This window comes from Thermobia domestica, chromosome 9 (assembly GCF_964235325.1).
Source record: "Thermobia domestica chromosome 9, izTheDome1.hap1.1, whole genome shotgun sequence".
Lineage (NCBI taxonomy): Eukaryota > Metazoa > Arthropoda > Insecta > Zygentoma > Lepismatidae > Thermobia > Thermobia domestica.
In genome coordinates, this window is record NC_137462.1 from 28,935,506 (window position 1) to 28,945,528 (window position 10,023).

Genomic DNA, 10,023 nt, shown 5'->3' on the forward strand with positions numbered 1-10,023 from the left:
CAATAACATCGATATTGTCTATCTATCTGGAACATAGCATGTTCTCGAGCCGGCGTTCTGAGGGAGAGCTCAAAATGCACGGGAAAATAAGTGTATAGTATCCTCACTCTAAAGACAGCCACTTGCTCACAAAGGGAAACCGCCCCAGTGTGCGGTTTCTTTTCATACTGTCCTGTTTGATTTTCCTCACCCTTATAAACTGATTGACGGGCAATAAACTAAACCCAAATTGTTGCCAAATTTTTGTCAATGATCCTTTTTCTTTGACACAACCTCACACACACACACACTATTAAACACATGGATGGAAGAGAAAGAAAGGAGGAGAGGGAAAGGAAGCCACTACGTATGGCAACGTTTAGTTTTTTTCTTCTCCCAAAGGGACCACAAACTTTATGACGGCTTCTTTGTGCTAAATTCAGTCTCCCGATTTGCTATCATTCGGATGCGCCGTCTATATCTTACTAGTCCCTGAATTTCAATTATAATATTTCTCGTTTCATTCAGTCCATTTCTCTGAAATCACTTAAAGCAGCGATTCTTAAACTGTTATCCGCGGACCCCTGAGAATCCTTGAAAGTAAATTGGGAATATTCAAAGTAAACTAAACTTTATTATTTAACTTTATTATGAAAAGAATTCAAGTATACTAACCATGTTGTGCAATTCAATGAAAATGGAATAATAAAAGCCCAGCAAGATACAAATACTAACCGCATATGTATAACCCCTTCAGTGGGGGTGGCGAGTTAACTCGTGTCTTCAAAACGCACCTGCTGTGCGGATGGCGTATATATACGCTTTCATTTTGCTTTGGATATTTTGTATTGCGTATGGCGAATATACTTGTTCATAGTATGAGTAATGTTATTCCCGACAATATTTAACGAGTTTGCGCTCACCTAGAAACCCCAAGAGACCACACAGAAAAATTGGGCTTGATCTGTTGAGGCATTCCCAAATTTTGTGTAACCTAACCATATGATGATGATGATGATGATGATAACTATAAATACGACAATGACAAGTTATAGTAGCTAATTAGAACCAATAAAGTTCATAATGCCGAAAATTTCATTGTGATTGCTTGAGTGGTTCAAAAGTTATTAAAAGGTAAGAAATTCCAGAGTTCTAAAAAAACTACATTTTTTGCAGCGGTTCGCATGTGAAAATTACGCACTGAAGGAGTTAAGAGCTTATTTCAAAAGGTTCAGTCATTTTGTGGTGAAAAGGGACATACAACTTCAATTTCATTTGTATGTTGTAGATTTATTTAAAAATGCCAAGAACATTACATCCTAATTGAATTGAGATTTCGAAAAAACAAAATGTACTCTTGCATCGGCCGGGAATCGAACCCGGGCCGCCCGCGTGGCAGGCGAGCATTCTACCACTGAACCACCGATGCTCGTACAAGTTCTTCTTGAAAGTGTATTATAAGATGGTACACTCATTTGGAAAGGAAGGCTAACCAAGTATGACGTATTCGATACAAGCGAAGGAGGAGAAATTCAAGCGATACACGCTTCAGTAATTTAAGAAAGAAAAAAAAAACTTTTGTGCAGAAAGTGATAACAGATATCATTAAAAATACACATATCTACAACATAAATTACGTAAAGTAACGTGCATTTTTCTTTTATTTTTTCCTGAAACGAAAACAGAGTAAGAAAACGAACTTTGTTAAGACCCAACGATGCCCATCCAGTGTTTCTTCCAGACCCAGACATGTTTTTGGGGGGGCACTACCCCCGGAGCTTTGAGAGTGTCCCTCTCCAGACGAGACCAAAATAATACATTTATAATATAATAATAAATAGAATAGTACCAGCAGTGCCCCCCCCGGAACATATTTTCTGAAAGAGCAACTGTGCCCATCGTCCTACGTACTTGGGCACAACTCCTCCCAAAACCATTCCCTCCAACCCCCAAAAAACGCGCGAAAATATTTAGTCATCATATTCCCCTTTCTCCAAAAGAGCACTGTAATACCTACATTGATATGCACGTTAAATACATAGAAGTCTTTATACTTTGTACCCTGTGTTCTCTTCTTTTTAAACAGAATTCAGTCTAATGTCTATCCACTTATACCTATGTACCCTACCAGCTTTCTTCTTTCAGTCAAAAGAGAATGTGTATTTAATTTGCTAAGACAATTAATTATTTTAAAGTGTTATCCACGCTAATTTGTCTTTCATAGTTAGTCTTTGGCGTGGGAGACTCGGGTTCGATTCCTGGCGGGAGCTCATGTGGTTCGGATTCCACATTAATCAGTAGGTCCACGTCTCATATAGCCTCGCTGCTGAACGGGACGTTAAAATCAACTCAATCAACTCTTTCATAGTCAGTGCGCTTAAGGGCATCATTATGCTGTAATTGGAGTTCGATTGTGCCCTTTTTAATGAAAAAAAAATCTTCCTGATCCCCCAAAAATCTCATGGACGCATCCTGAGCCCCAAAACACACTTTTGAGAATCTCTGCGAACACCAAGATGCAAAGGAGCTGAAAAGGTAGGTGGTGATTTTATTTATTTATTTATTTATTCAGGGTTAATTTAAGTTCATCTTATAAGGTAATAGGACCTCATCAAAGAGAATAATGTAAGTCAAAAAACTCGGAAATTTACATTTTTTGTGTAATATTTTACTCATGAAAGGAAACGAGATGGATAATCCAAATTTGCAGAGGTGCATACTCTGATCCTATACTAAAATACCATATTTTTAGATTTGGTAATTTCCCAAATTTAATAGGGATGGTCCTACATACCCCTCCCCAAATTTAGAGAATGGGCCAAGGTACCCCTTTCAAAATTTAAAGGAGGTGATCCTATGCACCGCTAGCCATGATTCCTGAGCAGAGGCCATGGCCCCTGGACCGGAGTCCTAGGGGCGCAAAAATTTCGATCAGAAGTTGCAATTATTACTCCTGCCAATAATGGCAAAAAACCTATGATGATGATTAAGAATTTATGTCGCATATTTTGCAAACGTTTTGAACAATTTGGCATCTCGCCACACAACGCGTCCCTCAGGACGCTCATTTTTTTAAAAAAATCAGGATGTCCTACCTACCTCATGCCGTAGGCGTCGGAGGACCACCGATGGGCAAATCGCCAAAAATTGGTGGCCTTGCAGCGGCAATCCGCGGTGGCCCCACTTCCGTTTTGAAAATTATACCACCAGCGGCAGAGACGCGACGAAATGCCAATGAACAACAATATTACTCCCCTAAAATATGTTAGATGGCCTATATGCGTAATTTGTTACATTAAGGAGAGTCTAAAAAACACTTTTAAAAAAGTTTAAAAAAAAATACGTACGTATGGTAGGCGCGAACCTCCAACCTTTGGAATACTAGGCGCGTACTCTTCAGACTTAGCCAAGGAGACGATAGAGGGAACGTCGCTTGTAGAGGCATAAATCGTCGAGGCATTTCTAATTTAACTAGTCAGAGTGCTCCTGTAACCATGTATATTCGACGATAACCGTTTGAGATTAGATAAAATCCGTTCGCCATGTAATTTTATAACAAAATGACGCGCGTCTATTTACTTTATTTCATGGTTCTCTCATATTCACTTTCAAATGATTGGTTACAGTTGTCATCTAAATTCATACAATTATATGCACCCATCTGAAAATTTTCCACTTCATGATGTAGAGGCAGGGGTTATTCTTGACCCCGGTAGCTCACTTTAGGAACAATTCGTCAGGAAAAATAATATATAACAATAACCGCATGCACATGACTGGCGATAGTTCGTGTTGGTCCCTTCGCGATTCTCCAAGACGAATCGAAGAAGCGCGTACCAAAATGAAGTCCTTGCTGCTACGCGGTGGTAATTTCAATATTGCGACTCTAGATATCTCTTTCGACTCGACGAAACCCCGCCGCCAGTGGCACATTAGCGGCAGTCCTTCGACATGTCGTTATAGCGACGATCCACATTTATCGGCAAGTGAGCCACTAGATGTTAGCGACGTTTACAGCATGGAGTAATTCAGGACAGATGGCAATTCTATTGAAAAGAACAAATGGTTCCTTCGCTTATAACGATAAAATTGCAATTTTTAAGGATGAGACTGCTCTTCACGAATCGCTATTGATAAAAAAAAGTTGGTCTCTAACTGTTTGCATTGTATTTGAATGCTTGTACCTGTTAGAATAATTGCTAAAAATTAAGATGATTAAATTCTTATCAACATTAAATATTATCCCTGTGAATTGTCTCGGTGTGCAAAGATTTTCAATTGTATTTTGTTCACGGTATATTCACCGTGCTACCGCTTAAATCTCTTTCAGTTGTAAAGGCCACAGTGCCTCAGTGGTAGAGCCTTCACCTCTGGTATATGGGATCCTTGGTTCGTTCCCAGCTCACGTCAAATGAACCTTGTGGTGGACATACGCCGTGTGCGTGGGTTTCTTCGGGGTTCTTCCGTTTCCTCCCACTTTCTTCATTCCTCCATTTCATTCGTTACTCATCATCACCGTCTCCTTTAGCCTAACTGGCATAACCATGAGACGTGAAACTCAAAGATTTCATTTTCATTTCATTTGTTTTTGGATAGGGAAAAATCCAAAAATTTGAGGGATTGTTTTTCAAAGTGCTCTGTTTTTAGTATGTCAGATTATTCGGATGAATTTGACATGTGGACAAAATTATTGACAAAATCATTTTAGTAACTATAAAAATTCGTAATGTTTGAGATAGGAAAATGCAAAAAAAATAATAAAATAAATAAATAAATAAAAAATAAAAGATATTATGTAAACCAAAGTTTGAAACTTACATAATTTCCGTTTAAAAGTGGTTTGCTTTTACTTGAATCTTGATCTATTCCAGACGAAGATGTTTGGCATCTTGGAATGTCTCTTCTTCGATATCACTGGCATTTTCCTTTTCGAAAATTAGCAAATCTCCACCCACTTCCATTTCATCTTCTATGTCCCTGTTGATACATCAATGCCCTCAGCAGTATATACACATGATTGAGCATTTTAACATACCTCTCCGGCACTCACAACTTCCTTCACAGTCGTCGGTGCAGGAACAGGAGGTAAGATGCGGCAGGTCTTCAGGAGCAGCAGACTTCGAAGTCGGTATTGGACGTAGATAACCATTGACTATCTTCCAACCCCAGCGTAAAGGGTCCATGTTAACACCACGCCATTGCCTTCACCTGATGAAAGACTCGGATGAATGCTCACGAGCGGCTGCTGTTGTAGGCGGAAGTACAGCTAAGTTAAACTGCAAATGTATAGGTTGTTTGGCAATTGTCCTCACATATATTTGGTGACGTAAGATGTTCAAGCTCCCGATTCCTTTTGACTCATACAGTGACAGAAAGAAAAATTCACTAACTTTGGCCACAGCGTCAGCTGACGCTCGAGGATTATTGAAAATACTTAGTTTCTCCCTCAATTCCTTACTGCTCCGTACCTTTTTGTAAGCAGAGATTTAGCCTTTTCGGCAAATTGACGAATCTGAATCGCATCCTGTTAAGCCGAGTACAATTGAAGAAAGTTCTTCATATCGCCTATATCTTCTTGAATAGCACCAATATGTTGAATCTTGTCTGGGCGAATCTTCGTTCCTGGGATAATCATTTTTCAAAGATGTGTCTGGTGGAGCAAGGGCAACTAGAAGAAACAACAAATCTGTGTCCTCACCAATCAAAATAACTTCAAGGCCTTTCTTGGCCTCTGTAATAGCCGTGGTTGCAATTAGCACATCAGCATCTGCCTTGGCCTGGAGTATCTTACATCCTGATTTCTGGAAATGCTTACTCAAAAGATGAATGAATCTAATTTGTTACTGCCATTTAGGAGAAATTCAGTCTGTCCTACAGTAACAGTAATATTATCTTTTATTTCTATGTCTACGTGGCAAGTCTTTCCTGCACGTCGCACATGCTCCTAACCTTTTGTGCTTGGACCTTCGCCATATCCATCAAAACGACGAGAGCTTTTTCATAATGTGTAGCAACGTATGCAGTATATTGCTGGCATATTTCTTTGACTTGGCTGGACGCTGCCATACAACACGATGCAGGAGATGCCAACCATGAACTATGTAGGATACACCCAGTTTTTGAGGCACTGCTTGTTGTTTCCTAGGTGGAAGTTGAGGACAAAACGAATATTATCGATGATTTTGTACCTTTCCTCATTAGACTTCCTTCATCAAACAAGGAAGGAGGATACGCAGACAATTCATATTTGAAGATCTCAGACAATTGTTCTTCAGAGCTAATTGTGCATACCATGCGGTGCAGAAGCTGGTTTGGGTTTACACAGACTGATTCATTACGTACAGTCACTGATCTTGTTAAGCTGCCCAAAGACTTCACAACTGACTTGTGTTTCAGATGAATTTCATTGAATTGCTGTCCCTCAATCTTTTTCATCGCAGTGAGTCCAATTTCTAATGCCTTATCACAATTTACATTTTCATCAACTAGCAGAACAGTAGATATTGAGGCAAGTTGTTATGGTCTTTCGAATGGATTATGTTCCCGGAACCAATTGATGAAACAGAGAAACTCTTTGGCGTCACGAGCTTGATGAGACTCTCACAAGTGAACATGCTGTTCGGAGGAGGCGGACATAACATCAGTGAATTTCTCCACAGCTTTGATTGTTCTTGAAGATGCAGGCATGGAATGAACCAGAGTAGCAATAGTTGAAGGTGAAATTCCTCGTCCGCGGGTCAGGCCACCACTAGTCTTCATAGCTCTCATTAAATAATGTTAAATTGCCAGATCACTCCAAATTTCACACCAAGACTTCTCTCTGCATCTAATTGTGAAATAGCCTTGTTTTTATGAACTTCTGGAATTCTTCTTTTGGTAAAATAGATTCTATTTCTACCATTTGCCGAAGATAGATTTGAGCCAACTTTGCGTAATTGAAGTGACCGGTGGCATGAAGATATGGAAGCATAAGCTAAACACAGTGCAGATGCAGGTACCAGTCTCCACTTCTTTTTGCTCTTACAAACATACGCACAATCTTAACCATATCGATGAACTGACTTTTGGAGCCTTCGTAAATGGCGATAATTCACTTTTCACAAAAATGTTATATATCAGGTTTTTGCATGCAGTCACAGAATTAAAGAAGCTAAAATCCAGTTTTGAAGAGGATATTGAAGCCTCTGCAAATACTTACCCACTGATAACTTCACTTTAAACTTGTGGATGCAGAGGTGGAAATCTTATAATATGTGTCAAGAGGAAATTTAATACATTATATCAATCTAATTTTTAAAAATCCCTGCTTTAGAAGATATTAGTATTATATATTTTTAATATTTACTGAGAGGGGTTTAGCTAACAATTTGCACATATTTTATGTTTCTTCTCCCTATAATATTGTAATAAAGATTCATAAACTCAATTTTTCACTTCTGTTCTGAGAAATTTTCTGGAATTTCTCTTTTTTCCCTTTCGGGAAAATATAAATTTCCTGAATTTTCACATAATAAGAACAATTATAATTAAATATTTTTTCAACGAGGTATAGCTTATATCTCTGCTGTGTTTACAACCTGTATTATAGTGAGTTAAAATAAATGCTATGATTTCTACGAAAACTATGGATGCCATTGTGACCAAACCCGACGCGGGATTTTTTGGGGACTTTCTCTGAGTTGCAGAAAAGAGTATCATGGTTATTTTAAAAAAGGGCGACTGGAATGAACATTAAATAATAAGGAATACTAGCTGAATCTGCCCTCTCTAAACAGCGAATTATTCACATATGAGCATAAATCTTCTTGTCATTCCTCACAACATCTGTACATGTCTGTAACATATAGACTATTTACACAGCTCACAGTTCCAATGTTGGCGTAAACTTCCTTCTCACTTCTCACTATATCCGTGCAAGTCCCTTTACGAACACAAGTAAAGGACAGGAACACTCTCAAAGGGAGTGAATTATTATAGACAAACATATAAATGTAGTATTTTAATATATAGAATGTTCGAGGGAGTTTGTGACAAACTTGGATAAGTAATAGAAGATACCAAATCCACATATTTTTTCTTATAATTCTATATACGAGTACGCCTCATTGTGGGTCCACAAGTCTTGCAATAGATTTTCTCATTGATTAAAAAAAGGCGCCTGAAATGTTCTGCAATCCGCTATACCTAACTCTTCTACTGGTTACCTTTCACAAGGGTACCAACCTAGTTGCAATATTAAAATAGTAGGGCCAAAATGACGCCTAAATGTAGAATAGAAAAATAAATACAAGTATTTTTTTAAAAGGGCCTTTCCTGGTAAGGTAGTGAAATCGGCCCTTGATCCAAATTGGGTCGCTATTGGCTAAAAAGGTTACCCTTGACCTAAAACTACCTCAAAACATTTCTTGACTCCCTACCCCCTCTCCTTGCCAAATTATCGTATCATACATGCTCAAAATTGAATATTTTTTAATTTTGGTGGGGTGGTCCAAAAATTTTGAAAGTTTCATATATTGTAGATACTATGTAGATGCAAATGTGCAATTTTTTCAAAACTATGGATGCGTATTTTCTTTATTTTTTTGTGTATTGAAAATTTAAAAAAAAATATAGAAAAAAAATTGGAGGGGACATGTTCCTGATTTTTTCGTTAAAAAATTTGTTATACCCTTGGGTACAACATATATTTTTTTCGGGGCCTGAAAGTGATAGCAACATTGTCAAAAAGAAATAAAACTGAAAACAAACGTGTTTTTCGCACAGTTTTTCCACCATTTTAGGGCCCTCCCCTTCAGACAATTCTTTGCCAAAGTTCACAATTTTCCTTTCCTTCCGCTTCTGGCGTTTTTCGGCTGCTTCGATTGTGTCCATTTCGAAACAGAAACCCCAAATATATCTCCGCAACAGTGCTTCCAGTGAGTTGTATAGGAGAGCATGTGTATACCATGAATAGTTCAAATTCGATTCTCGAGAGTAATAGAATTGGGATATGAAGTACTTTTGGTACCTATTTAAGCTTCTTTACTATATTTCAATAATCATCCCGTATCATTTCCTCTTGTATTTCACTATCTCTGACATATTTCCATCAGAAGACCTTTTTAACCCTCTCTATCTCCCTTTCTTCCTTCTATCTCGCTTTCTTCTTCTTCTTCTTCTTATTTTACCTTCCTCTTGACTTTTCTGTATGTCTTGCTCTATTTTAAATTAAAACTGAAGGAAAGTTGTAACTGGGAGTTGTTGCTATAGGCGCGGTCAGTAAGTTTTAATCCGTTTTCACTTCGGAAATCCGATATTCAATAACCATTAAAGAAATGCATGTAGAATATTAGATTTAACAATTGACTTAGTTTGTTTATCGATCTGACATATTTGAGTTTCAAGATGGCGGCAACCTAGAGTCTTTTCCCAATTACGACGACGACGTGATAATACAAGTGGTACAGCGTTTACCTCTGGTGCATGGGGAACCTGGTTCGATTCCCGGCCAAGTACATTTGTGGTGGTCAACATCGTGTCCGAGAGTTTCCTCCAGATACTCCAGTTTCCTCCTATATTCTCATTCCACCAATTCTTCCATTATCGTTCACTTGCCTTAGTCATCCGTCTCCCTTAGCCTAAAGGGCATAAACGTGGGACGTTAAACTCAAAGATTTCATTTCACTTTTTTTTTCATATCATTATTTCCCTTTATCTATGTCAGATTCACTACCAGTTTCTTTTCCTCTCAGTCTCATTTACTGAGAAAGAGAGCATCAAACTGACGTCATAGCGCATTCAGTATGTTTTAGTTATAAAAATCGCATAGTTGGCAACACATATCGTAAGAGAGAGATTCTATGCGATGGAATAGAAGGGAAGAGAAGAACGAGAGAAGAACCTGGGGAATCTGTGTTGTAGTAAAGGATAAAAAGGGTGGATTCAAATGCAAAGTGAAAGAAAGAAGCAAGGGGGTTGATCTTTGAATACTTGTGGTTGTATGCACTTAGCGTCAAGCTGATCGAAACACGACTAGACACGAACTCCCTTCCGCAAAAGTAATCC

At 38.3% G+C, this 10,023-nt stretch overlaps 1 non-coding gene across 1 annotated transcript; it reads right to left on the reverse strand.

The window, feature by feature from the left end:
• Positions 1 to 1,337: 1,337 nt before the first annotated feature.
• On the reverse strand, positions 1,338 to 1,408 carry TRNAG-GCC (transfer RNA glycine (anticodon GCC)). The gene has a single exon. It is a non-coding gene; the product is annotated as a tRNA-Gly (tRNA).
• Between the last annotated feature and the right edge of the window lie 8,615 nt (positions 1,409 to 10,023).